The 10,988-nt window shown below is 42.2% G+C and overlaps 1 protein-coding gene across 11 annotated transcripts in view; it reads right to left on the minus strand.

Moving 5' to 3' along the window:
- Positions 1–1,513: 1,513 nt before the first annotated feature.
- Positions 1,514–10,988, minus strand: part of AKAP6 (A-kinase anchoring protein 6) — a 618,005-nt gene continuing 608,530 nt past the window's right edge. For all 11 annotated transcript variants that reach the window (XM_051822153.2, XM_051822154.2, XM_051822151.2 and 8 more), the window contains one exon: positions 1,514–5,307. The gene's annotated coding sequence lies outside the window, so the exon portion shown is untranslated. The remainder of the gene's footprint in view (positions 5,308–10,988) is intronic.

Consider the following 10,988-nt stretch of genomic DNA (forward strand, 5'->3'; position numbering starts at 1 on the left):
TTGGTGCATTGAAGTGAGTTTAGGTTGTGTCAATTTTGCTGATGGTTTTGATTGAACTAATTATTTAGTCTGTAATTGACTAACCCACTAAATCAATCAAAACCAGGCATTAACAGTTAGTGTACTAAATTTAAATCCTTAAACAAACTATGGATGTGGAACAATCTTCAAATGTGTCAAACAAAGCACACTTTATTTTTCTAAGGTAATGTGAAACAGAAATTGAGAGTGCAATAAAATATAGAAAGAGAAAACACAGCTATTGCAGGTGCAATGTTACATTGACTTTGAAAATATAAATCTATCTATGGAGAAGAAAATGATGTCAGAGTTTAACATACCACAGATCAGGGCTCAGAAATCTTTTTCTGTGATGGCCACATAATAAATATTTTAGACTTTGCAGGCCATGGGATTTCACTGCTACCACGTCACTCTGCAGTTATAACGTAAGAGCAGCCGTAGACAATATGTAAACAAATCTGTGTGACTGTGTTCAAATAAAACTTTATTCATGAACACCAAAATTTAAACTTCACGTAATTTTTCCCACGTCATGAAATATTCTTTTGAAGTATTCCAAATACTTAAACATGAAAAATGATTTTTAGTTCATTGGTCTAACCAAAATAGGCAGTGGGCTGGATTTGACCCAGGGGTCATAGCGTGCTGAGCCCTGCCTCAGACTAATGGAGCACGAGCTGTACAAATAAGCCATGAACTTCAAGAAATATCAGGAGGTTCCTAAGTCATGCACACTTCATTACAGAGCGGCTGTGGAGCACAACGTCCCTTGCATACTACAGCTGGCACGAGTCTACCCTGAGTTTAATAATGAGAAAGCAACTGGGCCCATCCGCATCGCATCATGGAACATTCTTTAAAAACAGCCTGGATTCTTCCAAAATGTCAGCGTCAAGAAAGACCACAGGAATAGAGAGAAAAAAAAGCCCAGGGAAAATGTTCAACATGAAAAGGACATGGAAACAATGAGAGAGGTAGGATCTCTGTTTGGGTTCTAGATTAAAATGAAAACTGCGAGAGGATACTTCAGGGCTGTTTGGAGAAATCTGAACGTGGCTCATCGTCAGACAACATTGTTTTCTCAATGTGACATTTCTGGAGTGTGAGGTTGGTATTGCAGACTTGTAGAAAAATGCTCTTGTCAGGTGATATACGCTGAAGTGTTTTTAAATGAAATATTGTACTGAATCATTTCAAATGGCTCAACCATGTTTAAAAAAGTATGTGTAGGGGGGTCAATTAAAGGTGGCAAAATTAATAAGCAATTAAAATGAATAAATGATGAGTATGCAAATGTTATTGTACTACTCTTTAAACTTATATAGATCTGAACTTAATCAAAATAAAATTGGGGAAAAAGATAACTAAATTTAGATGGGTCAAGTTACATTTGAAATATAACAATTATTTGGTACTTGAAAAATCACTTTAAAATTCTAAAATAATTCCAACTTCATTTGTAAATGAAAACAATTTGACTTATCAGAAATTGCTAGATCATTTCACTGCTTTAATTTTTCATCTAGTTTGTTCCATGAGTTATACAACAGGTAAAACTGAAGCAGGATGAATGATACAATTAAATCATCAAACTCAGAAAATCAGAAGTTATAAATTTAGATTGTTCTATTGTTGTATAAGAAGCATTTTTTTTTTCAGCTGATCAAAAATCTGAAACATACTTCTCCCCCGGAATTAAAACCAAGTCAGTTCTGATAGTCACCCTCAGACCATTCTGCATACTAGTTTACTCAGTGGGTTTTTGAAAACAGAGAAACTGGAGAAGAGCCAAAGTAAATGGGGTCATCATTTAATCTGGATAAAAGTCATAATAATTCTATTCAAGGATATGAAAGGCACTCAGAAGAAAAACTAAATTCTTTGGAGGCAAAGACCATGTTTTAGTCATCTTTGTCTATCTACTGCCAAACACAGCGGCTCACACCAGTAGCAACTCAATGAATGTTTGTTGAATGACTGAATGAACAAATGAGTATATTCATGGATGACGGATCCTGCGTTACGGGGATACACGTGAGGTTTGGATTCAACGTAAGAAAAAATTCAAGATGACTCTGGCACTGGAATGGGCCACTGAACGAAGTCGCGGATTCTTTATTTCTTTATTGAAATTTACAGTAATAGAATAAACATATATCTTGAATATATTCTCAGAGAAAGCTTAGCACTTCTCTACATGTATGATGATGAAGACAGCTCCCCAGTTTCAAGGGTTCTGCCTGTTAACATTCAGTCGGTTGAAATGTGAAAACCATGAAGGGCAGCTGACGGTGAGATGACTCGCTGGCCTCGACCCTCCTCGGGGCTGCCATGGGAAAGAGGAAGGAGAAATAGTCTGAGCTGCTCCAGAAGAGAGCGAAGACCAGCGAGCCAAACTATAGACGGGGTCCAGGCACTATGCAGACTTTAGCAACCTAAGAAAGAACTTCCTGACAAAGAGACGTGCCCCACAGTGGAAGAGCCGGCCTTCCCAGAGAACGAACCACTGTGGCTGCAAGTGTGGAGCAAGAGTTGGCGTGACTTTTTTTAAGGGTCACATCTAAACACGGTGAGAGATTGAGGATACTCCATCCTTTCCAATCTGAAAAGACACGGTTCCATAAACCTGAAGGTGGTTCTACAAATTTGGTGTTGGTATTAAGCAGATAATGAGTAAACGCTTCCAGTGCCGCAAGGTCTTTCATGGGCACATAACAGGGAAATAGAACATCGTGGGCAGTGTTTCCTGTGGAGGTGTTGCTGACAGAGGTAGACTTCACGCAAGTTGCTCCCCAGGGACAACAGAGAGTGTCTGAGTGTGCAGAGTAAGATCACCTTCCAGCAGAAGGCCAGAACACTCTCAGGTTCTTCGAAGACCAGGATTGGACCTTTCCCTACCTCCCAAGCCACTGCCCCTGTGTACTCTGTTAGCATCTCAAACCTAGCTTTTTTCTACAGCTGCCTCCTAACTAGACAATTTTCTCTAATCTCTTCCCCCCCACCCCATCATCCTCTTGAACACTGCAACTAGATGCCCACCTAAAATCCCTTTGGAACAAATTACTACCTATTCAAAAGCCTACAATGATTCATCCATTTAGGAACATGGATAGAAAAGATTAGAAGGGGCATAATGGCACCAATATCCTTTAAAGTGGTAGGATTATAGATACGCTTGGTTTAAATGCTCCTGGTGTGGTACTAAGAAACTTCTAACATTAAAATCAAGTGCAAAACAAAGACTCCACCCCGTTCCCTTACTACTTAGCATAATACAGACCAAAGCTCCAGCCTAACTTGAAAAGATTCTCCATCAGCTCTCTCAATTTTCCTTCTCTCCTACTACCTCTGCAGTAGAGCTCCGCTAATATTCTATTGTCTAAGTCTCTCCTAACCCTTCATCTTCCTCCTTGTGCCTCACTGCTGCTCTCTCGGTGCCTTTCTCGCTACATTTCCACTCTTCCTCACCTCCAAGACAACTACCACGTGTCGCTTGTGCGTTCACTCAGGCCTCATGTAGGCAAGCCTTGGTGAACAGGGCCTCTGTCTGTACATCGCTGCATCCCTGAATCTAGAATCACAGCTGGCAGATAAAAGGTGTTTACAAACTACCTGTTGAATGAATGATTGTCATTTCTGTGCCTACAGGATTCCACGACATTCTCTCCACTTTTTGAATTTTGATACACACTGTGGAACTTTATACTGCATTATGCCCACGTTTGCCGGTAGGGCTTTTAAAGTCGAGAGATGGATGTCATCTGTGTCATCTAATTCAATAGCTGCATTCAGTATGGTTCTATTGAATACCTACTGTGTGCCAGGCACTTTAGTAAGCGTTAGGATAGAAATTTAAAATTGCATTTAAGAGACAGTAAAGGCCAAATGGAATATTTCTCTGCTAATTTCTTTGCTACAAAATAAATAAGTATAAAGCCTATAGACTAAATCAAAATAACAGTCAATTTTCAATACTTTTCTTCCAACCTTCTATCAAACCCATCTGAAAAATGTTAAATAAATTAAGACATACAAATTAACCTGAAAGCCAACATTATGCCTGATGAGTAGAAATTGAAAATCTAATATAAATTTTTATTTGTTGAAGTGAACTGATGTTTCATCATTTGCTGTTCCAAGGTCTTAACAGTGACCAGAAGATTGAGAAAATTGTAAAGGCTTCAGGTCTAGTCTCCAGTTTAAGTAATGTTAAGCCTTTTACGCAATATGGATATTTTGGAAGCTGTTACAGGTTACATTTTTTTCAGAACCGGATGCAACAATCTGGTAAAGAACACAGGTAGAAGAGATCACTAATTTTCCTTTTCCCCCAATAAACTATGTTTATTATGCCAATTTTAATTACCATGCAATCTAATAGATTTAAGGCTTATATTTTCCACATCACTAGACATCACAAACATGAAAGCGTTTTATACTGTCATTATACATCAATGTTCGGAGTTGGTTATTCATATATACAGAAATTATTCACACATCTTAACCTTGCTATTTCCTCCTTTCAAACCAACAGAATTTTACCATGAAAGCAGCTTTTTAAATAAATGGTATAAGAAATACAGCAAGGCACACTTTTTTAAAAAACTTTTTTTTTCTCATTACCACCTCAAGAAGCATAAAAAACAAAACATATATAATTTAATAGAATATCACCAGTTTATAATATACAACACCATATAGCTATTTCTTGAAGTGCTGCATAGATTATTTTTAAAATAAAATAAATAAAATGGCGCTTTTAAAAGTTGTTTAATTTGAGAGGAACCAGTACTTCTTCTCTATGCTGCAATCAAATCAAATGCTGGCTTTCGAGGTAAACCTCTTTCAATACACACAGGCGTCACACCAGAACCATATCCATACTGAAACATGAACTTGGTTAAGAACCAGGGGGTGGGGTGGGGGCATTCCAGACAAGTGAATTGCATGGACCATCAATTCGGTGAACTGCAGAAGTTTAAAGAGCAGATGGGGTAGGGAGAGGAGACAAACAGAAGTGGCTGGCAGGAGGGGGTGGGTGGCAGAGGTAGCTTGGGACGGGGGCTCCACGGGAGGAGCGAGCAGCTCTGCTCAGCTTCAAAGACGGTCACCTAGGAGAACCGGCGCGCGCATCCGGGTCCCAAGGCTCAGTGGACAGACAGCATCAGGAGGAAGCTTCATCTCGGGAAGTCCATGTAACGTACGGCAGTGACAACGGGATGCAACCGGAGACCAGCCCAGGGCAGGAGGATGGGGCCACCCCTGAGATGCAGCCAGGCTTATCTGCAAGAAATGAAAAAGTGATAAGGAAAGCTTTCAGAAGGATGTTTTTCATTGCAAACTCACGGCCCCTGAGGGATCCACGAAGGCTGGCTTGAGCAGGTGGAGCCATGGTGGGATTATCTGCTAATGGTCTGAAATGAAAATATATGTAAACTGTAAATATCTTCATAATTTTAATAGCTTAAGGTTCACAATACTGACGAAAAAAACCATTTCAGGATACCTGTGGAAAATACACCCTTTTTTAAAAAAAGATTTATTTATTTATTTGCAAGTCAGAGTTACACAGAGAGAGGAGAGGGAGAGGGAGAAAGAGAGAGAGAGAGCTCTTCCATCTGATGGTTCACTCCCCTATTGGCCACAACAGCTGGAGCTGCACCCATCAGAAGCCAGGAGCCAGGAGCTTCTTCCAGGTCTCCCACATGGGTGTAGGGGCCCAAGCACTTGGGCCATCTTCTACTGCTTTCCCAGGCCATAGCGGAGAGCTGGATAGGAAGAAGAGCAGCTGGGTCTTGAACCAGAACCCATATGGAATGCCAGCACTTCAGGTACTCCTGCACCACAGCACAGGCCCCTACACCCATTTATTTTAAAGACATATTTTCGGGGCCGGCACTGTGGCTCACTTGGTTAATCCTCCACCTGTGGTGCTGCCATCCCATATGGGTGCTGGGTTCTAGTCCCGGTTGCTCCTCTTCCAGTCCAGCTCTCTGCTGTGGCCCAGGAGGGCAGTGGAGGATGGCCCAAGTGCTTGGGCCCCTGCACCTGAGTGGCAGACCAGGAAGAAAGCACTTGGCTCCTGGCTTCGGATTGGCACAGCGCTGGCTGTGGCAGCCATTTTGGGGGCGAACCAACGGAAGGAAGACCTTTCTCTCTGTCTCTCTCTCTCTGTCTATAACTCCGCCTGTCACAAAAAAAAAAAAAAAAAAAAAAAAAAAAAAGACATAGTTTCAAAGAATGTAAGAAAAATCACTTGAACTTTTCTCCAAAACAAATCCACTCTTTGGACTGCGATTATTTCAGGTCCTCTGATCAGCTCTCAAGAAAAGCAAACTTTGGCTTTTCTGGAATACAGAGCTCCGAAGTCTAGGATCAGGTGGCTTTATTGCCCTTCTAGGACAATGTATTTTCATTCTGTTTCCCTCTCTTTTTCTACAATCTTGCAACTTGTATAGGAGCCACAGGAAGTTGTGGAGAGATGAAAAATTATCAAGAACGGGGAGAGATGGACAGGAACAGATGGAAAGAAATGTGGTACAGTAAACAGTGCAGGAACTCAAGAAAGCACAGTGCACTGTTCAAACGCTGAGCCCGTGACTCATCTGAAATCTGGCCATGGAAAAGGGAATCCATAGGTCAGGCAAATTGAGTCCTACTAAGTGCCGACATTTACAGTCTCTCTAGATAATCAGTTCTTTCAACTGGGGCTACTTGGAAATAGGTAGGACAAATTAGCTGAAGCACAGAATTGGGGTGCATGTGTGTGCATTTAGGAGGGGGGGGAAGAGAGAGAGATGCTTCCCCATAAAATCTTTGTTTTTTAACACAGCGGGTCCAGGTTTTCAGAAGTGCTGAAAAATTCAAACACATGAGGCCAGCACCATAGTGTAGTGTGTAAGGCCGCTGCCTGCAGTGCTAGCATTTCATATGGGTGCTGATTCGAGTCCCAGAGGCTCCACTTCTGATCCAGCTCTCTGCTGTGGCCTGGGAAAGCAGCAGAAGATGGCCCAAGTCCTTGCGCTCCTCCACCTGTGTGGGAAACCTGGGAGAAGCTCCCAGCTCCTGGCCATGGATCAGCCCAGCTGTAGCCATTGTGGCCATGTGGGGATTGAACCATCAGATGGAAGACCTCTCTCTCTCTGCACTCTTTCAAATAAAATAACTAAATCTTAAAAAATAATTCAAACATACTTGACAGTCTGAACCTTGATTTACTAGTGATTTTAAGGTAAATTTTTTAAGATTATACCTAGATTTTCTAATGAAAAATTAACACACTATCACCACAGGTAGTTTCTTAAACCTGCTTGGTCAGCTTTGGACAATATCACTTAGTGTCAAGCCAATTAATAGAATGAGAATTTGCATTGCTTATATGATAAATGTTTGCCCTTAGTTTTCTCTGTAAAAACTGAGCAGTAGCACTTTTTTTAAAAAAATTTTTTTGACAGGCAGAGTGGACAGTGAGAGAGAGAGACAGAGAGAAAGGTCTTCCTTTTGCCGTTGGTTCACCCTCCAATGGCTGGCGCGCTGATCCGAAGGCAGGAGCCAGGTGCTTCTCCTGGTCTCCCACGGGGTGCAGGGCCCAAGCACTTGGGCCATCCTCTACTGCACTTCCCTGGCCACAGCAGAGGGCTGGCCTGGAAGAGGGGCAACTGGGACAGAATCCGGCGCCCCGACCGGGACTAGAACCCGGTGTGCCGGCGCCGCAAGGCGGAGGATTAGCCTAGTGAGCCACGCCGCCAGCCAAAAGTAGCACTTTTAACTGTGTATGTATGCACTTTAGCATGCACAAATACAAGTAATTGCGTGAAATCTAAAATCTATAGGCCACCAACTATCACATTTACAGACCAATAAAGTAGGAAAAGCAATGAAATTAAGAGGTTCCAAAGGAAATGTATGCATTCTAAGTAAACACAGCCTCCAACCTTACCCCCAACACACACACACACACACACACACACACACACCCATATACATGCACACAGTCACACCAAACCCCAAACCCAAAGGGAAAAAGGCATAACCAAAAGGGAAAAACGTATACACAGGCTGCATCTGATGAGTTAAATTTTTATGCCACGGGATTTTTCCAGCCTGAAGTTTAGGGTTAAACCATTCATCAAAGATCAGAGGCTTACGATGAGGATTATGAAGAAATAACTGTCAGAATACAGCAGAAAGATTAGTGCAAAGTGCATCTCTTAGGCAGGTCTGAGAAGGCACTCCAGACATGCATTAGATGCTTCCTCCAAATTACGCAGAAAGAGCCCCGTCTCTCCACTTCCCTTCTCTTTGATGTGATTTGCTGTAACTGACCTCTCTATTTTTATAGAAACATGACACACAAATGAAGAAGTGAAAAGCACAGCAGTGAGCCTGGAGGTTGGTGCAAATGCATACTGTTAGATCACGCTAAAGCTTCTCAAGCAGTTCCAGTGGGCTTTTAATTAGAACACAGTAAATAATAATAATAAAAAAACCCAGCTTTTCAAAAAATTTTGTGACTGTGGCATACTGCATCTCTTATTCTACGTTATATCCTTTCTGGATGGCCTTATAATCACACCATCATCTGAGAACGTACTTATGGGAAACAATGGACGCTGGTGAATTTTACTGTCCTGATTTAAAAAAAAAAAAAAAGCACTGCACCCTAGCTGACGATTTTCAAATGTCTTCAAAAGGTCAAGCTTTTCCTTTTGCTTTTTTGAATCTTCTAGAAGAACAATGACAACAGTTGAGTTTTTCCAGACACTAAACCTCATATTTTGCACCCAATTTTATGATATATTCCTAACATAAACTACTGAAGGCATGTCCACATTTTGAGATCAAATAACTTGTCCTGGTTGCTAGTACTTTAAAGCAGGTGACCATTAACACCCAGGTACCCAACGCTAATGACTGGAGAAAAGTTCAGGCGTCCACAAGATACTGGAAAACAACTAGAACAACAACTGCGTGGGACCAGCAAACATGGCTGTTCAAACGGCTCTACGCTGACAAGGAGTCACTTGGGGGCGATGTGAGTTCTGCTGAAGTAAAATCTGGCTGCTGCTTCGCCCAGCGTAGGGCCAGCCATGGCAGAGGTGCCACAAAATCTTGGTGACTGGCAGGTGGGCTGGCTGACAGTTTTACACTGTCTCTGCGTGTAAAATGTGAGGGCTACACAGATCCCTTAGCGCATGCGCTTCCCCCACGTCCAGAGATGGAGCCACTCAGCGTTCACATGTCTTGACGATTCTGTGTCTACGGAAGAGGGAGAAGAGATTTCCAGAGGACCAGAAAGGGCTGGTGCTCCCCCGGAGGCTTCTCCAGGGCCAGAGTTTCCGCAGCTCCAGACCTCGGCACGACTGCTGACTTGAGGGTCAGAGCCGCGTGATGTCATGTTCAGAGTGGTGTTGCTTGCAAGCCTTTATCCCCTTTTGGAAAACAAAATCAGCCAGGCTCCACCAGCCTTGCTGCGGAGGTTGGCAGCGCCAGCGGTACAATTGGTTCTAATAGGACTTGTTTTGACGCAGCTTCTGGAGTGCCAGTTATTTTCCCTTAATGGTCAGTTTTACCGCATACTGAAGGAGCCTGTGATTACAGGGCCGACACGAGCCGCGAAAAGTACATTTGTCTCTCTCCTACTTTTGTCCTCACTTGCAGCCAATTGTAAACAGAGTCGGAAACATGGAAAATTAGTTGAGCTATATTAGTAAGAAGGATGCATTTCTTCCATTTTGCATACTGAGTTTATTTTTAGGGTATATGTATGGTATAGATTCCCCCCCACACTCCCCGTTTCTAGCAGCTCTACACAGAATCACACATTTTAATGAGCTTAGGGCACAGGTGTTGCAGGGAAAAAAAAATGATGTTTGCCATTCATCTTTCAAATTAAATAATGTGTTTTTAAATAGTAACTTTTTTATAATACATTATGGGAACAACATTTATCTGTCACATTTTAAAAGATGTATTTGTAATAAATGTAAATTACTTTTAGAAAATCAGTAATTAGGCTCATCAAAAAATAAACAATCTGCCACAAAAAAGATAATCTTTAGCATAGTTAAGTATAATAACTGTTATTTGAATAAGTTAACAAATTAGGGTAGATTGCTTCTGTAATTCATTTCCTATAGCACGAGTTTAGGTTACCGCATTAAGCTGCCGGAGTGGGGGGGGGGGGTGTGGGATGGCACTTGGCACCTCACACTTTGGTGAAATATGACTTCCACATTTGAAAGCTCCGATCTCCTTCTTTAAACTTGATAGAGCAAGCATATTCATCACTGGGGCTTAGAGATGGGAAACAGCAGAATCTCGGTGTCACTTCTAGAGCTACGTCATCATCTCAGGATTATCAATCAATAGCTGTCTTATTAAATATGAAGAGGGGAATGACTTTCTTAAAAAATTTGATGGAAATCAGCCTGTCGCTTTCAGGCAAAATTCAAAAATTCTGTTTTTATCAAGGCGCTATTAGCTTGTCATGGATTCTCTCTACATTTGCTTTCTACGCCTGTTCCCCATCTGTGTGTGGATAAATAAGAGCCTCTTCTTTAACATCAACTTTCCCATCCTGTGAGGATCCTCAGCCCTGGCCGTGGTTAGGAGCTGTGACAGCACAGCCTTCTGCTGGGGACGAAAATGTGAAGATAGTTACCTAGGACAGAAGCATCAAAGGACCACCCAAATTGGGAGATGCAGCCTGTAGCCCAAACACTGACCATCTCTGGGTCCTGCAGGGAGCGAGGCAGCTCTGCCCGGGAAACAGAAATGGGGTGCATTGTTCCTTGCATGCATTTTTTTTTTTTTACAGGCAGAGTTAGACAGTGAGAGAGAGACAGAGAGAAAGGTCTTCCCTTCCGTTGGTTCACTCCCCAAATGGCTGCTATGGCCGGCGCTGTAGCGATCTGAAGCCAGGAGCCAGGTGCTTCCTCCTGGTCTCTCATGCGGGTGCAGGG

This window comes from Oryctolagus cuniculus, chromosome 12 (assembly GCF_964237555.1).
Source record: "Oryctolagus cuniculus chromosome 12, mOryCun1.1, whole genome shotgun sequence".
Lineage (NCBI taxonomy): Eukaryota > Metazoa > Chordata > Mammalia > Lagomorpha > Leporidae > Oryctolagus > Oryctolagus cuniculus.